The following is a 23,729-nucleotide window of genomic DNA, read 5'->3' as shown; positions in this document are numbered from 1 at the left end:
GCCAATTTAAAATAGAACTGCTTTATTCATTTGGTAATATCATCCAAATAGAGGTAAGAGATAATGTCATATATTATATATATTTGTGTGTATATTTTTATATATATATATATAAAACATATATATATAAACATATGGACAGTTGCAAATAGAGATTTAATGGATTTTGTTCTAAGATTTTAGTCATGATTCAGATGTAAATACAGAACTCACTAATTATATAAGAGTTGATTCCCATATGTGCCTCACTTTTTTAATCCAAATTATATTTCTGTCAGGTGAACCAATCAATTTTTATTATGTGCTCAGTATGAGCGCTAAAGCTTTTTTACCAATATTTGTGGGGGTGACTTAAGGTTTGTTTTTGTTTTTGTTTTTGTTTTCTTGACATATAATCTTGTGGTGGCTGTGGCTTTAGGCCCAGGTGGTTTTTTAGTCAACTGAGAAGTTAAAGCAAGGTTCCCTTCTGACTAGGAGACTGAGTTATTACCTCAAATATTTACATTTCAAAGAGATTGCTCCCAGTCCTTGAGAAAAGAGTTCTGGGTGATACAAGTTATGCAACTCAAAGAAGGAGAGAAAGGTTACAAGCTATCTAAAATAGTTGCTGTAAGAGGAATTTTAGGGGAATATTTGCCTCTTTCCAGTGTTTTGACTCTGACACACGGTAAATTCTCCTGGTAACACTGAGCTTTTCAAGGAGACATTTTAAAAGAATGAGAAAGGGCCTGGGGGTGTTCGCTGTGAAGAGGCGGCCGCTGCTGAGAACAGCCCGCAGGCGTCTGCATTAAACAATAGGTGAACTTCAGAAGCCTGGAAAGTCCAAGTTCAAGGTGTCAGCAGATTTGGTGTCTGCTTGCAGGATCTCAGCTCAACCAGGGATTGAACCTGAGCCACAACACTGAAAGTGCCAAATCCTAACTACTAGACCACCAGGGAACTCCCATTGTTATGCTATTGCTATGCAAAATACATAAAAACTGCAAGTGAAAATGCTTGCAGTTTCCCATATGTTGACAGTAGTTAAAGCTGGATGATGGCAGTGTGGCTGACAGGGTCTTGGTGCTCCTGCCGGGTGTCAGGCCTGTGCCTCTAAAAGGGAGAGCCGACTTCAGGACATTGGTCCATCAGAGACCTCGTGGCTCCATGTAATATCAAATGACAAAAGCTCTCCCAGACATCTCCATCTCAATGTTAAGACCCAGCTCCACTCAACGACCAGCAAGCTACAGTGCTGGACACCCTATGCCAAACAACTGACAAGGCAGGGGCACAACCATAATCCATTAGCAGAGAGGCTGCCTAAAATCATAATAAGGTCACAGACACCCCAAAACACACCACCAAGCCGTCCTGCCCACCAGAAAGACAAGATCCAGCCTCATCCACCAGAACACAGGCAACAGTCCCCTCCACCAGGAAGCCTACACAGCCCACTGAACCAAGCTTAGCCACTGGGGGCAGACATCAAAAACAACATGAACTACAAACCTGCAGGCTGTGAAAAAGAGACCCCAAACACAGTAAGTTAAACAAAATGAGAAGACAAAGAAATATGCAAAAGATGACGGAGCAAGGAAAAATCCCACCAGACCAAACAAATGAAGAGGAAATAGGCAGTCTACCTGAAAAAGAATTCAGAGTAATGATAGTAAAGATGATCCAAAATCTTGGAAATAGAATGGAGAAAATACAAGAAACATCTGACAAGGACCTAGAAGAACTAAAGAGCAAGCAAACAATGATGAACAACACAATAAATGAAATTAAAAATTTTCTAGAAGGAATCAATAGCAGAATAACTGAGCCAGAAGAACGAATAAGTGACCTGGAAGATAAAATAGTGGAAATAACTACTGTAGAGCAGAATAAAGAAAAAAGAGTGAAAAGAATTGAGGACAGTCTAAGAGACCTCAGGGACAACATTAAATGCACCAACTTTCAAATTATAGGTGTCTCAGAGGAACAAGAGAAAAAGAAAGGGACTGAGAAAATATTTGAAGATATTATAGTTGAGAACTTCCCTAATATGGGAAAGGAAATAGTTAATCAAATCCAAGAAGCACAGAGAGTCCCATTCAGGATAAATCCAAGGAGAAACACGCCAAGACACATATTAATCAAACTATCAAAAATTAAATACAATGAAAAAATATTAAAAGCAGCAAGGGAAAAATAAGAAATAGCATACAAGGAAATCCCCATAAGGTTAACAGCTGATATTTCAGCAGAAACTCTGCAAGCCAGGAGGGAGCGGCAGCACATATTTAAAGTGATGAAACAGAAGAAACTACAACCAAGATTATTCTACTCAGATTCAACAGAGAAATTAAAATCTTTACAGACAAGCAAAAGCTAAGAGAATTCAGCACCACCAAACCAGCTTTACAACAAATGCTAAAGGAACTTCTCTGGGCAGGAAACACAAGAGAAGGAAAAGACCTACAATAACAAACCCAAAACAATTAAGAAAAATGTAATAGGAACAAACATATAGATAATTACCTTAAATGTAAATGGATTAAATGCTGCAACCAACAGACATAGACTGGCTGAATGGATACAAAAATAAGACGCATATATATGATGTCTACAAGAGACCCACTTCAGACCTAGGGACACATACAGACTGAAAGTGAGGGGATGGAAAAAGATATTCCATGCAAATGGAAATCAAAAGAAAGCTGGAATAGCAATTCTCATATCAGACAAAATAGACTTTAAAATAAAGGCTATTACAAGAGACAAAGAAGGACACTACATAATGATCAAGGGATCAATCCAAGAAGAAGATATAGCAATTGTAGATATTTATTCACCAAACATAGGAGCGCCTCAATATATAAGGCAAATGCTAACAGCCATAAAAGGGGAAATCAACAGTAACACAATCATAGTAGGGGACTTTAACTCTCCACTTTCACCAATGGACAGATCATCCAACATGAAAATAAATAAGGAAAGCACAAGCCTTAAATGATACATTAAACAAGACAGATTTAATTGATATTTATAGGTCATTCCATCCAAAAACAACAAAATACACTTTCTTCTCAAGTGCTCATGGAACATTCTCCAGAATAGATCCTATCTTGGGTTACAAATCAAGCCTTGGTACAATTAAGAAAATTGAAATCATATCAAGTATCCTTTCCGACCACAATGCTATGAAACTAGATATCAATTACAGGAAAAAATCTGCAAAAAATACACATACATGGAGGCTAAACAATACACTACTAAATAACCAAGAGATCACTGAAGAAATCAAAGATGAAATCAAAAATTACGGAGAAACAAATGACAATGAAAACACGATGAAACAAAACCTTTGGGATGCAGCAAATGCAGTTCTAAGAGGGAAGTTTATAGCAATACAATCCTACCCCAAAAAACAAGAAACATCTCAAATAAACAACCTAACCTTACACCTAAAGCAATTAGACAGAGAAGAACAACAACAACAAAAAAAACCCCCAAAGGTAGAAGAAGGACAGAATCATAAATATCAGATCAGAAATAAATGAAAAAGAAATGAAGGAAACAATAGCAAAGATCAATAAAACTAAAAGCTGGTTCTTTGAGAAGATAAACAAAATGGATAAACGATTACCCAGACTCATGAAGAAAAAAAGGGAGAAGACTCAAATCCATAGAATTAGAAATGAAAAAGAAGTAACAACCGACACTGCAGAAATACAAAGGATCATGAGAGATTACTACAAGCAACTCTATGCCAATAAAATGGACAACCTTGAAGAAATGGACAAATTCTTAGAAATGCACAACCTTCCGTGACTGAACCAGGAAGAAATAGAAAATATAAACAGACAAATCACAAGCACTGAAACTGAGACTGTGATTAAAAATCTTCCAACAAACAAAAGCCCAGGACCAGGTGGCTTCATGGGCAAACTCTATCAAACATTTAGAGAAGAGCTAACACCTATCCTTCTCAAACTCTTCTAAAATAGAGCAGAGGGAGGAACACTCCCAAATTCATTCTACAAGACCACCATCACCCTGATACCAAAACCAGACAAAGATTTCACAAAGAAAAAAAACTACAGGCCAATATCTCTGATGAACATAGATGCAAAAATCCTCAACAAAATACCAGCAAACAGAATCCAACAGCACATTAAAAGGATCATACACCGTGATCAAGTGGGGTTTATCCCAAAAATGCAACGATTCTTCAATATATGCAAATCAATCAATGTGATACACCATATTAACAAATTGAAGGAGAAAAACCATATGGTCATCTCAATAGATGCAGAAAAAGCTTTTGACAAAATTCAACACCAATTTATGATAAAACCCCTCCAGAAAGTAGGGGTACAGGGAACTTTCCTCAACATAATAAAGGCCATAATGACAAACCCAGAGCCAACATCGTTCTCAATGGTGAAAAACTGAAACTATTTCCACTAAGATCAGGGACAAGACAAGGTTGCCCACTCTCACCATTATTACTCAACATAGTTTTGGAAGTTTCAGCCACAGCAATCAGGGAAGAAAAAGAAATGAAAGGAATCCAAATCAGAAAAGAAGAAGTAAAACTGTCACTGTTTGCGGATGACATGATACTATACCTAGAGAATCAAAAAGAGGCTACCAGAAAACTACTAGAGCTAATCAATGAATTTGGTAAAGTAGCAGGATACAAAATTAATGTACAGAAATATCTTGCTTTCCTATATACTAATGATGAAAAATGTGAAAGGGAAATTAAGGAAACACTCCCATTTACCATTGCAACAAAAAGAATAAAATATCTAGGAATAAACCTACCTAAGGAGACAAAGACCAGTATGCAGAAAACTATGAGACACTGATGAAAGAAATTAAAGATGATACAGACAGATGGAGAGATATACCTTGTTCCTGGATTGGAACAATCAACGTTGTGAAAATGACTATACTCCACAAAGCAATCTACAGAATCAGTTCAATCCCTATCAAACTACCAATGGAAATTTTCACAGAACTAGAACAAAAAGTTCCACAATTTGTATGGAAACACAAAAGACCCTGAATAGTCAAAGAAATTCTTTGAAAGAAAAACGGAGCTGGGGGAATCAGGCTCCTGGACTTCAGACTATACTACAAAGCTACAGTAATCAAGACAGTATGGTACTGGCACAAAAACAGAAATATAGATCAATGGAACAGGATAGAAAGCCCAGAGATAAACTCATGCACATATGGTCACCTTATTTTTGATAAAGGAGGCAAGAATATACAATGGAGAAAAGACAGCCTCTTCAATCAGTGGTGCTGGGAAAACTGGACAGCTACATGTAAAAGAATGAAATTAGAATACCTCCTAACACCATACACAAAAATAAACTCAGAATGCATTAAAGACCTAAATGTAAGGCCAGACACTATAAAGCTCTTAGAGGAAAAAATAGGCAGAACACTCTATGACATAAATCACAGCAAGATCCTTTTTGACCCACCTCCTAGAGAAGTGGAAATAAAAACAAACAAAAAAAAATGGACCTAATGAAACTTAAAAGCTTTTGCACAGCAAAGGAATCCATAAAGAAGATGAAAAAACAATCCTTAGATTGGGAGAAAATATTTGCAAATGAAGCAACTGACAAAGGATTAATCTCCAAAATATACAAGCAGCTCATGCAGCTCAATATCAAAAAAACAAACAACCCAATCCAAAAATGGGCAGAATACCTAAATAGACTTTTCTCCAAAGAAGATTACAGAATGCAAACAAACATATGAAAGAATGTTCAACGTCACTAATCATTAGAGAAATACAAATCAAAACTACAATGAGGTATCTGTTCACACCGGTCAGAATGGCCATCATCAAAAAATCTACAAACAATAAATGCTGGAGAGGGTTTGGAGAAAAGGGAACACTCTTGCACTGGTGGTGGGAACATAAATTGATGCAGCCACTATGGAGAACAGTAGGGAGGTTCCTTTAAAAAACTAAAACTGAACTACCATAACCCAGCAATCCCAGTACTGAGCATATACCCAGAGAAAACCATAATTCAAAAAGAGTCATGTACCACAATGTTCATTGCAGCTCTATTTACAATAGCCAGGACATGGAAGCAACCTAAGTGTCCACTGACAGATGAATGGATAAAGATGTGGCACATATATACAATGGAATACTACTCAGCCATAAAAAAAAATGATATTGAGTTATTTGTAGTGAGGTGGATGGACATAGAGTCTGTCATACAGAGTGAAGTAAGTCAGAAAGAGAAAAACAAATACTATATATTAACACATATATATGGAATCTAAAGAAAGAAAACAAAAATTGTTCTGAAGAACCTAGGGGCAGGACAGGAATAAAGATGCAGACGTAGAGAATGGACTTGAGGACATGGGGAGGGGGAAGGGAAAGCTGGGACAAAGTGAGAGAATGGCATGGACTTATATTTACTACCAAATGTAAAATAGATAGCTAGTGGGAAGCAGCTGCATAGCACAGGGAGATCAGCTCGGTGCTTTGTGACCACCTGGAGGGGTGGGATAGGGAGGGTGGGAGGGAGACACAAGAGGGAGGAGATATGGGGATATATGTATATGTATAGCTGATTCATTTTGTTATAAAGCAGAAACTAACACACCATTGTAGATCAATTATACTCCAATAAAGATGTTTAAAAAAAATTAGAAAGTGTTTATGATAGTTGTGGATTTTAATTTTTGTTCTAAATCTGATATTTGATCGTTAATTTTGTTAAAGGAGTATTTTAGGTGTGAACCATGATACTTTTTTTTTTCCTTTTGCTTAATTCGATCATCCCATAGGTACTAATAGGATATTTGTCTAGGGTGGGAGCTCTCTAAAAATCCTCTTAAATATAAAATCTTTCTCAGTTCAAAGCTCTGTCATGTGGCCATTGGGAATTTAGAATCAACAAAGGAACACCAGTTCCAAAATCTGACTCAGATCCAATAAGCCTTTTTGTTACTGGGCCCTTTCCATATTCTTGGACAGCAGTACCATAGAAATGAATATCACTTCCACAGGAACCTTAGGCAAGCAAAGCTTTTCATTAAAAGAGACAGCTTCTTCACATAGGAGAAGGTGGGAAAAAAATGTGTCAGCTCCCCGAGCAGAAGGGGAAAGATGCTCTTATAACAAAAGGGAGGGTTTGTCTCATGATCACTGATTATTTCCAGTAATTGTCAAACTTCTTTGATCAGCAGCAGGTGGCTCTATGGTGGTTACCAGGAATAAGGAGGCCTTCTGTGAGGGGAACCGTGTGCTTGAGAATTTTATGCAAGAAAGCACAGGAACAGATAAGGTTAAAATGTATGGTTGAGCATCTTGTCTTGTGGCAACTAGGTGTACTCCTGATTGTAACAGAGATAAAGTTAATCTTTTATTCCTGTCAGCCTGGTTTTTGTCTCTGGGACTCAGGCCCCCAGGGCCTTTGTCCCTTAGCTGCAAGGCCTGTTTTGCCCAAGGCTGTTCTTCCATCCTTTTCCAAAACAGCTGTACTCCTGTCCTCCTGGCTCATTTTTATGGCTTAACAATGGATGGAAGAGGTGTCTCCAAAAGAGTACGAAAGAGGCACCCACCATTATCCAAAGTCACTCCCAAAGGTAGCTGTAAAGAAAGAAACCAAGTCACCATGGGTGGCAAATGCAACTAGAAAGGACAGAAAGGACTAGAATGGACATCACTTAGATTTCGACACTTGCATGGGAGCTGGAGACTGTCAGTAGGAAAGTGTCTCAGGCCCACAGTCTGATGGGCCACCTGCAGATGCAGGTCTGACAACATGTACACCTGGGTGGTGGAAACCAGGGAGACCATTCTAACTGCATCCAAGCCATGTTCTCAGGTGACCCCTGGGAGAGAAAGTCTCCATAACATGGGTATTCAAACCAAAAGTCACCCAAGAGTCATAATACACAAAGAACTGGTTCCTGCCAGGAGCCACGGGCTGACTGGAGAGGTCTGTTCCTTGCAGAATTACACAGGGTCATGACACAAGTAACAGTCTGTCTTCATTTAAAATTTTGATATTTTGTCACAGAAGCCAAATCTGGCTTCTATACCCTGACACTGAATTAAATCTTGGAGACAGAGTTTTGGGTGAAGTAGAAAATGATAGCTTTATTGCTTTGCCAGGCAAAGGGGGCCACAGCAGGCTAATGCCCTCAGAACTGTGTGTCCCAACTTGGAGGGGCTAGTGAAGAGTTTTATAGGAACGGTTCAAACGGGGTGTGATCGGCTTGTGGACATTCTTCTGATGGGTTGGTGGTGAGGTAAGTGGGAGTCGGCATCATCAACCTCTGATTCCACCTGGTCTGGGGTCTACATGCTTGTGGGCAGCACGCAGTTAACTTCTCCTACCTGGTGTGGGTTTCAGTCTCTGCAAAACAGCTCAGAGATATTGTGATGTATATCCCTTGAGGGGGAACCAGGACCCTGACCCAAGGCTGCACTATGGTTTCCTGACTACTCCTCCCTTGTCTCTGTATCCCCTCCCTTCCCTGATTAGCAACTGTTTGAACCTGTCCTTTGGAACTCAGGGTAGGGCATGGAGGCTGAATGAAGCCTATTTCCTTAATCAAAGAAATGGGGGACACAGAAAGGCTTTTGTGCTTAGAAGCCCCACAGGGTCCTGCTTGGTATCACCATAAAGGTTGTGCATTAGTTACGATTTTCAAAATGTTGAATTAATACATTATTTATCTTGATTACTGAGGTTTTTTTTGTTACCTCCTTAAATTTTGTGCTCAAGCTGAGTGCTGTAGGGAAGTAAAATTTTCCCTTCTGCCTTTCTAGTTTCTGTGGCTGGTCTAAAAATTAAATTGACAGAAGAGAGATTAACAGGAGAAGGAGAAAAAAAAAACAATTTAAATCATGTATGCATGTACAGGAGCCCACAAAGATATAGACTCAAAAGGCCAATAGACCATTGAGGCTTAAGTACCATTGAGGAAAGGGACAGGGGTCTGGGGCTTCAAAGCGGGAAGAGATTCCAGAGAAAGTGGGAAGAGAAAATGTTTGAAGAGCAAAAGTAAGTCTCTGACAGCCCTGGAGATAGCTCCTCCAGGTGAGGCCCCCTTTGTAATTGTAATGTAAATTTCCTTTATAAATGTAGCTTTTGGGATTTCCCTGGTGGCATAGTGGTTAAGAATCTGCCTGCCACTGCAGGGTACATGGGTTTGAGCCCTGGTCAGGGAAGATCTCACATGCCATGGAGCAACAAAGCCCGAGTGCCACAACTACTGAGCCTGTGCTCTAGAGCCTGCGAGCCACAACTACTGGGCCCACGTGCCACAACTACTGAAGCCCACGGGCCTAGATCCTGTGGTCCACAATAAGAGAAGCCATGGCAATGAGAAGCCCATGCACCGCAAAGAAGAGTAGCCGCCTCTCGCCGCAACTAGAGAAAGCCCGCACACAGCAACAAAGACCCAATGCAGCCAAAAATAAATAAATAAATAAATAAATGTTTTAAAAATGTAGATTTCTCTTACAAAAGAGTAACTTCTACTTTCTTTTCAGATTTTCACCAGCATCTTCAGCTGCTCAAAATAATCCTTATGCCAAAGAAGCATATTTTGGGGTTGCATATTCTGCTCCCCTTCAAAGCCCCCCTTGACTCACTCTAACCCCAGCCCCCTTACTGAAGATTACACTTCAGCAAGAAGGAACTTGTACCAAGAAGCAAGGAGGGGGGATGCAAGGAGCCATAGTGAGCAAATAAATCATTGGCAAACATGAAAATAAATCTAAAATGTGTCCATTATAAGCACTATAATAATGAGAGTTACTATTTGGAAAGGATTAAAAACAAAGTAGTATTAAAATGCTACACAATAATGACATGAAAGATGGGAAAAGGCTGGAAATTTTAGTGATATTGCTTCACTTTAAATTGCATTTATTAAGTCAAGATTATTTAAGAGTAATCCACTATTAAGAATGAAAATTAAAAACAGTGCAGGAAAAAATGTGTAGTGGGGGTGAAGAGATGAAAATTGATTAACTTAATTAAAGAAAGTAAAGAAAAGCAAAGCAGCAAAGGAAACAGATGGAAAATAAAAAACATAAAATAACATGATAGAAATAAATTCAAGGATGATGGACCCCTCTGTGAGGCTCTGTTGTGAGTCACAATTGATCAAGTGCCTTTGCCAGGGATTCTTTGAGAGGTGTGTTTGTATTCTATGGCTGCATCACAAGTCATCCCGAACTTAGTAAAAAAGCACCTGGGGGGCTTCCCTGGTGGCGCAGTGGTTGAGAATCTGCCTGCTAATGCAGGGGACACGGGTTCGAGCCCTGGTCTGGGAAGATCCCACATGCCGCGGAGCAACTAGGCCCGTGAGCCACAACTACTGAGCCTGCGCGTCTGGAGCCTGTGCTCCGCAACAAGAGAGGCCGCGATAGTGAAGAGGTCTGCACACCGCGATGAAGAGTGGCCCCCGCTTGCCACAACTAGAGGAAGCCCTCGCACAGAAACGAAGACCCAACACAGCAATCAATCAATCAAAAAAAAAAAAAAAAAAAAAAGCACCTGGGTATCATCTCATTGTCTCTGCAGGTGGGTCAGGAGTCTGAGCAGGGCTTACATGGGTTCTCTGGCTGAAGCCCAGGTGTCAGCCAGAGCCAGAGTCTCATCTGAGGCTCAGGGTCCTTCCAGATCACTGGTTGATGGCAGGATTCATTTCCTTGTCACTATAGAATGGAAGGCCCCCATTTCTTACTGCTTGCAGGATGGAGCCTCTCTCAGCTCTAGGGAAGGGGGGGCGGTCCTCCCACAGGCAGTTCATGGTGTGGTTGTTTGCTTTCTTCCAGTCCTGCAGCTTCACTTCCTTTTAAAGGCTCTCTGATTAAGTCAACCCCCACTCTCCCCGCCCCCAGGATCATCTCCCTGTTGACTGATTTACAGCGTGTCCACAGTAATGACCTCTGGACATGGATGCAGGTTTTGCCCACACTCAGGAGCAGGGGGTCACACAATGTATGTCTACCATGGATGGGAATCATGTTGGAATCCAACCTACCATTAGTGAGAGCACCAAACCCAAATCTGCCAAAAGATACACAACTGATATTTTTTGGAGATTTCTAATGTTTTCCTGTTAATGAAAAGTGAGACCCTTATGCAGAGAAATTTCCCTGCCTTCCTGATTTTCCACATTGCTGTCAGAGGGAGTGATGCATAAGCTTCAGCCAGCCTGCAGTCCTGGGGGATGACTGGAGACCATGGCTGGTCTACCCACCATCTTGTGGTCGCCCCACCTCCCACTAAGTGACCCAATGCACGTGGGGGCAGGTGAAGTCTCATGCAGCTAGGTAATCTGTTACTCCGGCTACTAACACCCTGAGTGATGAGAAGCATATATGAGATTGATCATGGAAGCAACCTAAGGGCCCAGCGACAGATGGATGGATAAAGATGTGACATATATACACAATGGAATATTACTCAGCCATAAAAAAGAATGAAATTTGTCATTTGTGACAACATGGATGGACCTGGAAAGTATTATGCTAGTGAAATAAATCACTATTTATGAAAGACAAATACCACGTTTTCTCTTATATGTGGAATCTTAAATCAAAAGAACTGAATGAATATAACAAAACAGAAATCAACTCACAGATACAGAAAGCTAGTGGATACCAGAGGGGAGAAGGACAGGGAGAGGGGCAAAATAGTTGAAGAGGATTAAGAGGTACAAACTACGACATATAAAATAAATGTTACAATGATGTGATGTACAGCACAAGGAATATAGTGAATATTTTATAATAACTTTATATGGATTATAATCTATAAAAATATAAAATCACTAAGTTGTACACCTGGAACTAATATAATATTGTAAGTCAACTATACTTTAATCAAAAAAAAACAAAAAAAGAAAGACAAATCCAGAAAAAGTGAACACCATCTTCCTGCATGTGGTTCCCTGTACGGTGGGAAGGAGGGACAGGAATGGGGTAGGAGGGAGCCTTCCCCAAATCCTAGTTTTGTTTTTTTTTAAAGAGATGACAGAAAAATTGGAAACATGTTAACATTCCCTAAGTCTGAGTGCTAGGTTTTAGTAAGCCTACCATATTATACTTGGTACCTGTCTGCATTTTGGAGTGTTGCTTAACTTGAAATAGAGCAGAGGTGGTACAGCAGTGGTGGTAGTATAACAGCCCTATTGAGAATTCCTCCAGCTCTCAGTGGCCCCAGCTTCACAGAGATGCCTGGGGGATACGGATGCAGATGAACTGGGAGAGAGGGCAAAGGAACCTTACATGTCACCAAACAGCACTTATTCCAGCATATAATATTCTGAATAGAGAGTGACCAGGAACCTTGGTGCTCCATGGACAATCTCAAAAATATGTTCTATTTATTTCATGCTAAATATATTTTATTTTTTAAATTTTATTTACTTTTTATTGAAGTATAGTTGATTTACAGTGTTTCAGTGATAAATAAATATTTATATATGTATGCCTATTCATTTTCAAATTCTTTTCCCTTATAGGTTATTACAAAATATTGAGTACAGTTCCCTGTGCTATCCAGTAGGCCTGTTGTTTGTCTATTTTATATATAGTAGTGTGTATCTGTTTATTCCAAACTCCTAATTTATCCTTCCCCCTGCCTTTCCCCTTTGGTAACCATAAGTTTATTTTCTATGTCTGTAGAAAAAAATGTATGTATGTATCAGCATGTATCAATACCTCATCCTTTTTAATTACTGGATAGTATTTCATTGAATAGACATACAGTAAGTCCCCTACATATGAAAAATTCCTTTCTGAGAGCATGTTCATTAAGTTCAATTTGTTTGTAAGTCCAACAAAGTTAGCCTAGGTACCCAACTAACACAATCGGTTATATAGTACTGTGCTGTATTAGGTTTATAATACTTTTCACACAAGTAATAGGCAAAAAATAAGCACAAAAAATAAAGAAATCGTTTTCAATCTTACCACACAGTACCTTGAAAAGTACAGTGGTACAGTACAACAGCTGGCACATAAGGGCTGGCATCGAGTGAACAGGCAAGAAGAGTTACTGACTGGAGGAGGGAGAGGAGGTGGGAGATGGTAGAGCTGAAGGATCATCAGCAATAGGAGACGGAGGGCAAGCTGCAATGTCACTCACACCTGGCGTTGATGGCACAGGTTCTGGTTCCTTGCTGGATTCAATTCTATCTACCCTCTTGAAAGAATGATCCAGTGATGTCTGGGCAGTAGCTCTTTTTTTCTCATCATAGTTGACACAGTAGCACTGGATTGCATTCTGAACGGCTGCTGCAACCTTTGTGAACCATTCCACATTTGGGTCCTGTGCCTCAAAAACTAACAGTGCCTCCTCAAATAAAGAAAATCCCCTTGCCATTTCCTGCATCGTGAATCTCTTCTGTTTTTCAGTTACTTCTTCTTCCTCTTGTCTCTCTTCATCCTTTCTCTGGGCCTCCAATTCCATCAGGTCTTCATTAGTAAGCTCTTTGTGTTGCATGGCAAGGACTTCAATGAAGTTGTCCTCTTGTTGATCTAGCTTGAAATAAAGACACTGTACTACTGTACTCTGTTATACAGTACTGTACAGTCAAGTACACGAAAGCACAACCCCCTGTAGAGGATGCACGCATCTTTGAAAGCTTACAACCTGAAAGTTCGTATGTAGGGGACTTACTGTACTACATTTTCTTTACCCATTCACCAATTGTTGAACATTTGGATTGTTTTTACCTTTTGGCTATTATGAATAATCCTATTATGAACATTCGCAGGCAAGTCTTTGTATGAATATATGTTGTGTTTCACCACTTTAGGAAGGTACTTAGGAGTGAAATTCCCGAGTCATCTGGTAAATTACAAAACAAAAAGAGTATTCTTAAGCTTTCTGCATCTCTGCTTGTTTACAGAGGACCATACTTACTCAAGATTGGAGGCATATTAACTTCTCAAGTATTGTGTCTCAAGTAGTTAAAAAGAGGAATAAAAACTACTCTGCATTTAATATGGCTTCAGAGCCACTGCTTTACAGACATTGGGGGATTTATCATATGTGACAGATTTAAAATTTTCTATGTTAATTTATAACTCTGTTTTAGCAATAGGCATTCATTCCATTATTCTGCAGGATATAATCTACCTGTTCATTTAACATAAAATCATAAACATTTTCAAGCTTGCTATTTATTCTTTTAAATTGCTGCTTAAAATTCCAGTGAATAAACATGATATGCATTTATGTAATCATTCTATTATAGATGAGAATTCATCTCTCTTAAAAATTAAGAAAAAAACTTCCAATATTATCTTTGTGCAAACAGCTTTCCCATGTTTTTGGACAATTTCCTTAGGAAAGAAACATCCAAATGCAGTTCCTGAGTTAAAATAAATGTGCCTTAATGGTATTTGACCCATAAGGCCAAATTGCTTTCCAAAGGTCTGTACCAGTTTGTTCCTGCTGCCAGCAGACTGTGAATGTCAGTGTCACCACATCCTTCCAACACAAAGTTACTTTTTCCAAGCATGCCTACTTAGAGTTCTCCTTTTCCTAAATCACAAGAAATCGGTGTAGAAAAATAATCTGAGGTCTCCTGTCTCCTTTTCCTAGAATCTGTATAAAACACACAGCCACCTCTGGTCCTTAGCTCTCGAAAGGGGCACATTTTCTTAGAAAAGTTCAGATTTTTTCTTAGGTAAGTCTTTTCTTTCCCTTTGCTCCATCCTTCTCCCCTCACCAGCTTGCATTCTGAATAGATTTCCATCTCAGATTGAAATCAACTGCTCAGCTACCATCTTATCTTCCCAACCAGATAAATCTTCCCAAAGATCTACTCAAGAAGAAAAGGATGTATTAATGCATATATGTGGAACCTAGAAAAATGGTACAGATGAACCGGTTTGCAGGGCAGAAGTTGAGACACAGATGTAGAGAACAAACGTATGGACACCAAGGGGGGAAAACCACGGTGGGGTGGGGATGGTGGTGTGCTGAATTGGGCGATTGGGATTGACATGTATACACTGATGTGTATAAAATTGATGACTGATTAAAAAAAAAAGAAAAGAAAAGAAAAAGAAAAGGATGTACTCAGGAATAAAATAGCCAGAAGAGCAGTAGTGTCCATTTCCTCTTCAGGACGCTGAGCGGACAGCAGGGCTCGTTGCTTCTTCATGTTTGGTCCCACATCAACAATGGCTGCCCAGGAGCCGTGGCACGTGGTAGGACCCCTCAGCCTCTGATGAAGGTGCCTCATTGATGTGGCTTTCAGTGGCCCCAGATCTGTGGCTACTTTTAAAGACCACACAGCGGTCATGGTGGACTGTCTCGGTGGCTGCTGACATAGGACAATGTCCAGCCCAGAACGTCTGTGCAGTTCAATGGTGGTCCCCAGCATCATCTCAAAGCCCCACTAGGTGGACCCCACCCACAAGCTCTCGGGGGGCCCCTTTCTAGAATTATCAGAAGGCTTAGCTGGGCAGCACTCAGTAGGTTACATTCTGCTCACTTAGCAATGCGGCTCCCACCACTTCCCCTGCCCCCACCTGAGCACTGCTGAGGCGGGCAGGGTGCTCTGACTTTCCCTTAGATTGAGGTCAAAGTTCATTCTCAACTAGGCATCACTCCCTTCTGGTTCCACCTGAATATAGCTACCCAGGACAGTCAGAGCCTGGACACATCAGTCAGCAAAAGAGTACACTCAGCATCTTGGAGACCTAGGATTTCCAAGATAAAAAGAAAACAAATTGCAATAGTGATCAGTACCCAACTTTTAGGTACTTGCAAAATCCAACACGGAGATTAGAGGACAGTTAATGACAGTGGAATCTTAGGATATACTAGAAAAAGGAAAAGAGGAATGTACATTAAGAAACTAATATATCTTGAATACCATTAAGTGACGGGCAGTGTTTATGAAACGTCTTCATAGACATTGTATCTCTTTACACCTAAGGAAGGCCCACCCCCTCACTCGGCTCAGGTCCTGTGTCACTACATGTGTGTGGGGTGCCTGACTCAGTTCTCAGTGGTCCATGACAAGCCCGCACGCCAAAGTGAAAAGAGTAATGGGACTTGAAGTCAAGGATGGTGGATCTCAATTAATCAGAACCAAGACCTCAGAATCAGAGGAAGTTGATGTGACATCAGCAAAGTCCACGGCTCTACAGCAAGAGCCAGATATCAGTCAAACAAAAAACTTCATCTAAGGAAGCTAAAAAAGATAAAACGTAAATGTCAAGCAGCCGCTTAGCCCACCTAAATGTTCACCATGTTTGAAACAAAAAAGGCATTTTGGACATTACAGACATTCTATGCCTTCACAGCCAATTCAAGTGTTACCTATGAAATAGCATGTGCTCGCTTGTTTCCCCAGGACCTACACATTAGGTCCCTATTAATGGCCATAAATAAGCAAGTAAATCAGAATACCTGCTCTGTTGCCTTACCAAACCGGAATTGACCTTCCTTTCTCAATCTCAGTACCTAAAATCTATTTTGTGTGCCATGCAGAGACAATCCTGGGATCGGTAAATGTCTGTCTTCATCACCTTCTATTTGTGAGGCCTGGAGTTGGGGATCCTTCATATGTGATACTGACAATCTCACAGAAATGGTGGTTTAGAAACCATGAAAGTTAAGAACCTAGAACTTAGCGACACCGAATAAATGGGAGAGCATGGAGCTGTGGCTTTGCCAGGTCATTCTACTCAGAGGGCTCTCATCTGAGTCCCTTCAAGTATCGTAAACTCAGTTTAAAAATGAGGAAACCGAGGCGCAGAGAGGAGAAATTACAGAGCTAACTGGTGAGAACCACAGTAGAACAGAACCCAAAACTCATCCTTTTATATTCTGTGATTCCCCTCAGAGCAGGATGCAAATATTGGTGGTTCCTGCCCAGCAAGTAATAGACACTGTGATTTTATTTTATTTTATTGTTTTAGTCATAAGGTATAAAATTGGGAGTTAACAAAAAATAAAAATTGTATTTTATATAATTTTGAGAAAGTTCCTTGTATTCAGTTTTCTCATATGTAAAAATTAAGGTTTTGTTCAGATTTGTTTTGAGATGATGAAAATATTCTAAGATTGACTCCGGTGATGGTTTCACAAAGCTGTGGATGTACTAAACATCACTCCATTGTACTGTATGTGAATTACTTGTATTATAGCTCAGTAAAGCTGTGAAAAATAAGTAAGGAGTTTGAGGAGATAAAACCAACACTCCTTCCAGCCAAGTGAGAAAAACAGGAGTGAAACAGACCAGGATCCTATGGTCCTCCCCACCCAACCCATGTCCTCAGCCTGCCTTTTGTCTGTAGAAAAACTTTAGCCAAAGAATAAGTTTAATTAGAGAAGTGAGAAAATGTAGAAGCAAAGGAAAGCAGTCAAACAGGACAAAACAATAACAGTCTAGTTATTAAGCAAAGTGAAGAACCTTTAGTTCCTCCTCAAGGGCTACAGATAATATTCTGGGCCATGTCCTGTGAGCTGTCTCCTAGACCCTGAAACCCCCAGCAGGTGGAAGAAGTGAACTACATGATGACCAGGCTGTAGCCATGACATAAGCTGCCACAATTCCGAGAACTGGCCTCAAAGAAATGGGAACAAGCAGACCCTGGAACTGAAGACTAACTGTACTTAAAGCAATCAAAATGATGCTGGTCAGACCATCGATGACCAACTTCAAGATGCCTGTCAGAGCTGACTGTGCTGTTTCTGTACGTAGCCCCCTCCCTCTGCCTTTAAAAGCTCTTGCCCACTGGTTATCGGGTGTGGGTGGCCTCTGGACAGGAGTCTGCCCTCTCTACACCACCCTCCACCCCCAGTTGCCAGCCTCCAAAATAAAGCAAACTTTCCTTTACATCAGCCTTGCCTCTTTATTGGCTTTTGAGCTGCAAGCAGCCAGACCCCACTTTCGGTAACAGAAGCAAACTACAACGTGAGCTGGAAATTGAGAAGACTAAATCTAACCTCAGATGGGCCTCCTTCTAGCTGGACAAATGACCTAACCCAGCTGGGCCTCTACATCATTTAAAATCCAATTAAAAATGGTATGAAGGTGGTAAATAAAGGCATAGATTTTCTTGTGAGTATATGTGAAAATGCCTGGCACTCAAACGTTGTCAGTTTTCTTTATTGTTATTAAAATTCTAAACTATTGGGGACTTAGCTATGTTGCTATTTAAAAATGAAACACACTTCCTAAGAACTGGACCCTTGCTATCACTAGGGCACCAAGAAGCCAGAATGTTATACCCAGAAATGTAGGACACACGGAGGATTGCATTTACATCTACTCCGTATCTACAGCCCCTGCATGGCTTTGTGCAGAAGGAGAACTTGGTCCAGTTCCAGAGAGAATTGCTTTCAAATCCACTGTTTACTTCTGTCTCTTCACTGTCAGGCAAGTAGCTTCATCGCTGAGGCTCCCATGCTTGTTTGTAAAATGCTTGTAACAATACCTAACTTATGGAATGATGTGAGAAGATAAAAGAAGTATTACATAAGTACTGCCTAGCACTGTACTAAATGGCCATCAATACGTGCTTTCTTCCCTCTCAATAAAAATGCCAAAGTTAGTGATCAGGTATGGGGTACAGAACACTCACAGGTCGATGTGGCAGCGTACAAACCAAGCTGCCTAATGTTGGATTGATTTTGCTTTTCCCCCAGGTGTGTGAGGGCTGATTGGAGGTTCCTGAGCTGAAATACTTCACAGGGATTGGGAAGGAACCGGCTGGGATGTCCATCACCCCTACTGAGTTTTCAGTCTTGTCAAGAGTCTATGTGTAGAGTATGGACTAAACTCAGAAAAGAATTTCCACTGCCATTCCAGGCATCTCTCTCCCTTTGGCTTTACTTTTCTTAAATCCTCGGGGAAAGAAAACATAAAAACTCCCCAAACCCTCGAATCTTTACGTCTTTTACTGAGGGTGCTAAACTGTCTCTTTTTTTCCTGTGTAGATATGAAAAAGATATGGTCTTGCCTCTGGTGATATTTGCTCTGTGGGAGAGAGCTGAAATAACACTCAGAACGCAAATAGACTACAAATGACCAGGGCCCTTTGAAAATTGCTCTCTCCGTATTGATTCACTCCAGAAAGAGAGCCTGTTGGCCTGAGTTCAGCCAGCCCTGGACAAACCCAGCTGGGGCTGCAGTCCCCCCAACAGAGGCAGGAACATGCAGAAATTTCAGCTGCCAGCGGCACTTAGCACCGTCCCCACCAGCCAGGCGTGCTGTAACTGTGTCCTCGCCTTTGAAAGGCTTTCTGTTCATTCTGAACATTCTCTCCCATTTTCAAGTGACAAGTTTGGAAAGAAGAATGAGATCATTATTTAATACAGAAGCTGTTATCAGCAAAGATATTAGGACACTGTGATTTGTAACTTTCAAAGCTCTTGACTAAACATTACTGTATGTTAAGCCTCTCATGACCTGTGAGTCCCTCCCCACAGAGGGGGAAACTGAGACTCTGGAGACCCTCCGTGGGTTGCACAAAGCCCAGCATTGGACAGGATGGAGTCAGGATTTCACCCCCAGTCTCTGATAGCTGCTAAAGATGATCGCACCTCTCCGGCAGAACTGGAAATGCACTAACTGCCCATCAATGCAGGGGTGGTGAATAAATTCTGTTAGAGGCACAGTGGAAAACCGTGCAGCCATTTGGAAACATGAGCTAGAATCTGGCACTGACACAGCAATCTCTTCTGCTTGGGGAAGAAAAGCCATTGATCATACAAGAGGGGGTAGGTATGACTCAATTTCAGTTTGGAAGAATATTTCTAGGTTTTGGATGGTTTTTGCAGGGAGGTATTCAAGGACGCATGCAAAACACCTAAATGAGTATGTGACTCCCTCTGGAGTGAAAGGCATGCCTGCTTTGTGGGGCTGGGGACAGAGATATAGCAGCTTTCACTTTTTTTTCCAAGTGATACAGTGATGATACCAAGTCTCTCAAGGCCTGTGCTGCAACGTAACCAGCCAATAAGATCGGAGTTAAGACGCCCGGTAGTTCCTTCCAGTGTGTTCGTTGACTAGTGATAATAACTTTAAATAAATAAATCTACTATGGTTGGGCCAACAGGGTGCTGAAGGTCCTACTGCCTCCATCACCACTGCCCTGCCTGGGCCTTGCCACTGTGTGGTTGGCATTAACATGAACAATAATAGCTCTTCTGTACAGATGCACAGGAGAAACACCCACACATCACGGGAGCTGACACCGAGTGGACCCGCCCTTACACCGCACCGGGCGGCCGGGGGGGCTGTCATCTCACTTCACCATGAGGAATCGGGGGCTCAGCCAAGGAGCTTCCAGAGCCACCCAGCCACTCCGTGGCAGAACCTAAACCTAGACCCAACCCTGTGGTCCACACTCGGGCACAGCCATGGAGATGAGCACAGGCAGGAAGGGGTATATTTAAGGAGAGAAAGACCTCAGCCAGGGTCTCCCTTCTGAGAAGGGATGGTGAGCTGCCCCAGCCTCCATCTGTTTACCCATCTGTCCACTAGAGGCGCTGGTGGTCATAGGCCTGCCTTTAGGTCATCCTGCCTGGGAGCACTTTTACCAGGGAACTTCCCACTTTACAAATCTTAGAAGAAGGCAGAGACCACCTCCCACTTTGGAAGTTCACAATACCAGACAATCCCTTCTCCAAAGCAAAGACAGGTAGCCTGCATCATCACTCCTGTCCCCGCCCTGGCTGGGACTAGAAAGCCAGTCATTCAAAGGCTCAGATATTGCCTGCCCTGGGGGCAAGGGGTCACAGTGGGAGTGACAGCCTCCCTTTTCCAGGGGCTGCCCTGGAGTTGGTTCTAGAAGCAACATCCTTTGCCCAGCACTTGGGGTGTTGGTGGGGCAAGCAGTAGATTTGGGGCCACGCAGAGGAGAGAGTGGAATATTCGTGAAACTTGATTTGTAATGTGATTTTAGACTTTGGGTTTTGGCGTGTGGTCTTCAAACACGGCTCTCCTGGAAAGCCACTCGATATCTTATAATATATTACTCTTTTGCTGAGATTAGGCAAAGCCCGCTGCTGTAATTTACCACCCAGATTAGCCGCTAACTGTACATTTATTGAGTAAATGATAAATAGAAATCCGTGGTCAATTGTCAAGTTCTTCTCAGTTTTTCTGCCCCTTGTCAAAGTCAAATCAATTGCGTATGAACAGAAAACTATATTTATTTCCTTTCCGTGCTCCTATTCCTCAATCAGCAGCAGAAAATAATCTTGAAGCTCCTAGTAATACTGGTCACTGTTTTAAAACTCAGCCTCTTCCCAACACAAATTAAGCCCAATTCATGTATTACCATGCCAGGTACTTTTCTTCACTCCTCCACTTTTCTTTTTATGGCTCCTAATTCCACAGGGTTTTCATATATTTATCACAAGGCAGCAACTGGGAGAGAGAGGGGATTGGCTTAGCTGAACGGGCACAGCTTGGTAGAAAAAAGAAATATTCTCGGTTATATCTACAGCTCAGCCAGGAGCTGATGTGGAGAGATGCTGAGGTCTGAGTGGGCCCTCATTTCTGATGTTGGCTCTAACATGTTCCATGTTGGGTGGTCTCAGGCACTGAGCTAGGTTCTTCTGGTGTGTGCCACCCTAAGATTGTTTGACCAAACCCCCATCAGCATCTGCTGGGGAAGTCCTCTCACCACCCACCACACACTGCACGTGGCCCATGAGAGGATGGTTCTAATAAGAAGACCTCCAACCTCATCACCCCAAAGAAGCTGCAGGACCTCATGCACCCAAATTAGCTCCCCAGGAAACAGGTGGAATTCGTTGGCCCCTCTCTCGGTGGTAGAATTTTACTGTCTCTCTACCCTTCCGTCCTCATCCCCAAGCGGTCCAGATGCTTATCAGACTCCACAGGAGACTTGGGTACCAGTCTTTTCTGCCCAGAATCAAGGCCAAAGTTCCAATGAGATGCTCTGTGTCCTCCTTGCCTCCAGCTTTGCAGGTAGAATCACCTGGGAGTGGGTAGTAGCAACATAAGTCAGTGGTCCTCAAAGTGAAGTCGCCAAACCAGCAGCTTCAGCATCATGTGGACACTTAGAAACACAAAACTTGCACCCCACCCCGACCTACAAAATCAGAAACTCTGAGTGGGAGCCCAGCAGACTCTATTATCACAAGTCCTGTAGGGGATGTGACTGATCCCTGCTAAGCTTGAGAACCACAGTCACAAATCATCACTAACCTGCTTCTCCAGCAGAGACGTGCCTCTGTCATGAAGCCTCTTTTCCAATTCCCACCTTGTCTGACTACAAAACGACTTCTGCCCTTTTCGTCTTGGTGATAATTAGGAGAGAATGGCTCCTGCAGTTTGGTTCCATTTGAAATTGGCTACATGGAATATTCAGCACCCGTATGCCTGCATGTGTGTGGGTGTGTGTGCATGTGTGTGTACTTACACACCCACATATGTGTCACACAGGGCCAGAAAGGATAGGGAAGCAACACTTATCATCTCACACTCTTGCCATGAGCTAACCTTCTCCATCTCATCCAATTACATCTTGTTAATCACACCTAAGAAATCCTGTCTCCCAACCTGACCCAGGTCCATGACGTGTATCCTCTGACAGTACCTGGATTCTCAGAAAGCTGTCTGAGTACCAGGAGATACTCTGAGGAAGTTCTGGAACCTGAGCAGAGCCTCTTCCACTTTTCTCTCCAGGAGTCTTGTGGGATCTGTCCTCTCCTTCCTGTTTCAGAATCAGGGATATGAGTATGAACAGGGGTCAAGGAGGGAAAAGGGTGACAGTAACAAAGGCTCCTCTGCATCTTTTTTTTTCAGGCAGGGCTTCTAGGAGCAACTTCCAAGCCTGGCGGGGAAGGGAGTGTTGGCCTCTGAGGGGCAGGTCATGGGGCACAAGGAAGTGGTGGCCTGGATGTGTCTTATGATGAGATTCAGAAGGACACTTGAAAGTGGGCAGAACTTATGTTAAATCCATTAAAGGAGGAAAACAGGACTTAGATGTGTGTAGGTGGTGTGGGGAGCAGCTGACACAAGTCACCAAAGTGCTCAAGGTTGACGTGTCATCTGATAAACACCCCTGGTCCCGCCCCCAGGGTTCTGTGCGCACCCAAGATGAATTTAAATTGCAACGGGACAATATATGGAAACAGAGAAAGTTGAAATAAGCCATTTGGAACTCATAGCTGCACAAAGTCATTGTGCCCGGAAAGTACAGAGAAAAACAATTGGGATCATTTCAGGCTTTGAAAACTTATAATTACAGGTGAGTGGCTATTATGTTATTGGAGCAGCCATTATAACTGAAAGGTACAATTTGAGATAATATACGTGAGGACATTAATACACCATCAGATTTTTACAGCATGCGCATCACAATGCATCCTATTTCAAATTAGAGGTTACCTACCTAGGTTTTTATTTTCTCCATTCTTTGCCTCTATTTTTAAACAGAGCATTCATGTGAACTAATGGCATCATTTCTTTCCCCCAAAAAAATCACAATAATTTTTGGTTGTGCATTTTTCATTACCATTTAAAAGTCTCCAGATCTTGGGACTTCCCTGGTGGTGCAGTGGTTAAGAATCCACCTACCAGTGCAGGGGACACGGGTTCGAGTCCTGGTCCAGGAAGGTGCCACATGCTGCAGAGCAACTAAGGCCATGCGCCACAACTACTGAGCCTGTGCTCTGGAGCCTGCAAACCACAACTACTGAAACCCATGCACCTAGACCCCGTGCTCCACAACA

Source organism: Balaenoptera borealis, assembly GCF_965194805.1.
Source record: "Balaenoptera borealis genome assembly, chromosome: 7".
Classification (NCBI taxonomy): Eukaryota; Metazoa; Chordata; class Mammalia; order Artiodactyla; family Balaenopteridae; genus Balaenoptera; species Balaenoptera borealis.
Note: the sequence above shows the minus strand (reverse complement) of the source record.